At 39.5% G+C, this 4,186-nt stretch overlaps 1 long non-coding RNA gene across 1 annotated transcript; it reads right to left on the bottom strand.

The window, feature by feature from the left end:
• Window positions 1-249: 249 nt before the first annotated feature.
• Window positions 250-3,638, bottom strand: LOC118498893. The gene is made up of 2 exons (XR_004901386.1): window positions 1,598-3,638; window positions 250-755 (listed from the first exon to the last, which is right to left on the bottom strand). It is a non-coding gene; the product is annotated as an uncharacterized LOC118498893 (long non-coding RNA).
• Window positions 3,639-4,186: the final 548 nt, after the last annotated feature.

Below are 4,186 nucleotides of genomic sequence, written 5' to 3'. Positions count from 1 at the left end.
GAGCTGAGAATCCAGTTGTCTTCTGTTAAGCCAGATGTTAAATATATTTACAACAATGTAAAGCACTGTTGCAGTTCTCAAAATTTTTTTTGTTTTGGAAAATGGCATATAAATAAAAATTTTATCATAAAGTTTTTATTCTATAATGAGTTTATTATCTTTAAATGAATTAATATTTAAATTTTTCCATTTTTATTTCTAACATGGTAAATATTGACAGATATAATTTAAATAAACAAAAATTTGGGGGGGTCTCAATAATCTTTAGGACTATAAATGGGTCCTGAGACCAAACAATTTGAGAAATAGTGTTCTAGAAAAAAAAACCCACAGGAAATATTATCTGAGTATAACCATAAAAGAAAAAATTGTCATATTAAGCTTTAAAAAATTAAGAATTTCCCATCATCAAATCACAGACTGGCAAAGATTATATATATCAAAAAGGAGACTCATAAGATGATTTTTTAAAAATGGGCACAGAACTTGAAAAAACTCTTTACATATATGGCCAAGAAGTCTATGAAAAGGCCCTGAACATCAGTAATCATCAGAGAAATGCAAAATAAAATGAGTGAGTACCATTGCACTCTCACCCAGAAAGGCTAAAATTGGAGGAATTGACAAATTAGTTCCAAGTATTGAAAAAGGTGTGGAATAACTAGAACTCTCATCAATGATAATGGGAGTGTAAATTGGTGCAACCACTTTGGAAAAGTGTTGGCAATTTCCTTTAAAACTAAAGACTTACCTACCTGTTGGGAACTGCCCTGCCTGGTTTCAGAAGCTGTAACACCCCATGACTAAGGCGAGGGAGTGACCTTGGACCGTAAGCCACTAAGGAGACAAAAGCTTATCTCCCTGGCAGGAGCACCACTTCTGCTCCGTTTACTTCATCTGTAACTGGCCCCCAATACTTAGTCAGTTAGCCAATGATGGGTAAGATTCCCCAAGGGGGGAACGAGCTAAGACAGGTACGATCACATGAGAGGAAGGAAGGTCCTTCACAAGGAAGGACCTTGGGGGGTACAGCAAAAGGGGGTGATGGACCCTCGCCCCTCAGCTTTGACAAAGCCTGAGTCCTCATTCTGTCTGCAAGAAGTCTCCCAATCTCTTGCCTGCCTCACTTCCCTTGCTCCACCTAAGCCTGAAACAATGACAGAGGGTGGTGCAGCCCTGTGCTGGAAAGGGCGGGTTCCCCAGGTGATCAGGCCTAAGAAAGAATATGTAAAATCCTGTGAAACTTGCTTTGTTTAGAATGTTCTCAACTAAATGATAAGGGTCCGAGCAAGAAGTAAGTTTGTTCCTCAAAGTTTTACAGCTCTTTAGCTATCTGACCCTGACTCAAAATAGACCCTCAGAGTTCTTTGTTATCTATTGTTTGATCCTTATTGCCTGACAAGGATTAATGTGCTTTATCTATATTCCTGTGCAAATGAACCCAATAAAAGCCCATCAAGGAACAGGCTCCTGGCCCTTCTCCTTTGAGAGATTGGCCCCCTTCCCTCCCCAAGCAGATCATGTCTTGGTAGACTTATTCTCATCTGTGGCGGCCGGGGAGGCCCTGCAGGCAGAGCCACCCCCCACACACACCTACCCTGTGACTGAGAAGTTCCATAGGGGCACTAAGTATGCACCCTGAAAAAGAATGTATAAGTTCACCAAAGGCTATGTATAAGAATGTTCATAAAAGCTTTCTTCACAGTAGCCCCAAACTGGAAACAATCCAAACATCCATCAATAAGAGAATGGATGAATGAAAGGTCATATTCATAAAATGAAGCTACTGATACACACACAGGTGAACCTCACAGACATTATATCAAGTGAAAAGTGCCAGACAAAAAGGAATACATACCATTTATATGAAGTTCAAGAGCAGGCAAAATTTATCTATGAGGAGAAAAGTCAGAATAGTTGAACAGACACAAGGATGCTAGAAATGTTTTGTATCTGAATGTGGGTGGTGGTTACATACACATATGTATGTAAAAATTCACCAATCATTATCAACTTCATGCACATGTTGTATATTACTGAATATATTTTATACCCAAATAAAAAGTTAAGACTATCCGTGGAAGTCTGAACTGATGCTAGTTTTCTTTTGACAAATTTCTTAAGCCAGACAAATCTAAAACTTGCTGTGCTGTCACTCTAAAGAAAAAGAAACAGCCATGACACTATTTCGTATTGACTTGCCATCGGCGGGCTGTGTGACTTAGGGCAAGTAGCATAACTTATTTGCACCTTAGTTTATTTGTTGGTACATTATCTGTCCTCTCTCCTTTACAGGATTATTGTGCAGGACAAAGAGGTTTTATATTTCAAGTGTTTTCTCACAGTTTCAAAGAATTATTTAAATGCCAAGGGGCAATTCTTTTCCATGCCCTTCCTCATTTCCATCCCCCTACACGTGAGGCTGAAATGCAGGGCTCTGCTGGAATATAGTTTCCTGGTCAGCATCAACAGCTCCTCTGACCTGTTTTATTTCTTGTGAGAGATTAAGGAGATAAATACTAATTTGCTGCCTACATAAGTTCAGAAGTCAGGTAAATTACTAGTATCAATGTGCCACTTATTTTTCACACAAGCAAGTAAGCTATAGATTTTGGGGAAGATCCAAAAATCCAGCTTTTAACTATGCCGTGCAGTTCTTGCTTGGTGGTGTTTTCTTACATGGTTTAATCACATTCAGATCTGAGCCTTAGAAAAAGGCTGGAGCTGAATTGTAGTGGTGCAGAACTGACTGCCTCAGGGAAGTTTTCTGGGAGTTCCTGAATCCAATTAGGTTAAATCCCATTTTTTAAAATGTTGCTAAGTGGCAAATGTGCAAATTCACATTAAATGTTTTATTTTTGAAAGCCTTAGAAACAGCCTAGTGTAGGAGAAGAAAATTGGTTAGTATGTCAGTGTTTCAAATCAAGTCACATTGCTTTGTTGCCTTACCTCTGGACAAATTTAGACACACTTACCACCATCATCATTGCACCCCAGATGAAGAATTATGATTTCCCAGTTCACTGCAGGCTAGCTCTTCTGCCTCAGTTTGGCGAATGAAACCCCTCTCTTATAGGAGCGAGGGCTGAAACACTCCAGCCATTGGGCAGAGGCATAGATTCTGCCTAGCCTACTGGGCCTGCATGGATGAGTTTTGGAGGCAGCATTAGAGGACTTTTTGATTCTTGACAATGTGTGTGTGTGTGTGTGTGTGTCCAAATGTTTTTTAGGAAATAAAAAACCCCTGCATTCCTGTGCTTTCTGTCCACTGTTAATTTTGGTTTGGAATCAACAGCCTCCCAGTGGAAACCTGACACCTTATGCAACATGTATTTTAATTTAAAATGAATCTTTGGGTTTATAGCCCTTTGCCAAGTGCAATCATTGAATTTATAAAAAAGACTTTGGTCTTGACTTTACAAGCTTAGAAACTGAAGCAGCAGTTCTCATAGGAATCCAGCTGTTCCTGTTTAGAGAGCCAAAATGATCCAAAGCTGTAGTTTTATTGGTTGGCTTTCTTAAAAGCACAGTAAGTTTCACTGTACTCAGATTTTTATAACAGACACATATCTTCTGAATTTTGAAAAAACCTTCTCTCTTTTATTTTTAAAAATGTTTTGTTTGTTTTTTTAGAGAGAGGGGAAAGGAGGGAGAAAGAAAGGGAGAGAAATATTGATGTGTGAGAGAATCATTAATTGGTTGTCTCTCGCATGCCCCCAACTTTAGACGGACCTCAAGTGATGCTAAAATAAAACAGGGCTAAGCCCTCAACCAGCTGGGGCCCTGGCCCACAGCACAGGCATGCGTCCTGACAGGGAACGGAACTGGCGACCTTTCGGTTCACAGGCTGGCACTCAGTCCACTGAGCCAGCTTCTCGTTTTGCTAACAGGTTCAAGAGTTTTATAATTTTAGGCTGTGTGTTTTATATATACAGATGCATGCACAGATAAATGTTGAATCATTATGGTGTCACAATCTATCTTTCTGTTTTTTAGTCTTCTTAAACTACTGATTTCTGACTACTAATCCAGGTTTCTACAATATTTGCTTCATAGAGGACAGTGACTTTCTCTAAGTTTCGGTTTCTCTATCTGGGACATGGGGATTACAGTGATACCGACCTCACAGAGGGGGTGTTTCGAGATTGAATACGGTAATGTATATAAAACCCTTGGCAGAGGCCTG

This window comes from Phyllostomus discolor, chromosome 2 (assembly GCF_004126475.2).
Source record: "Phyllostomus discolor isolate MPI-MPIP mPhyDis1 chromosome 2, mPhyDis1.pri.v3, whole genome shotgun sequence".
Classification (NCBI taxonomy): Eukaryota; Metazoa; Chordata; class Mammalia; order Chiroptera; family Phyllostomidae; genus Phyllostomus; species Phyllostomus discolor.
Note: the sequence above shows the minus strand (reverse complement) of the source record. Positions and strands in the feature narration are given on the sequence as shown.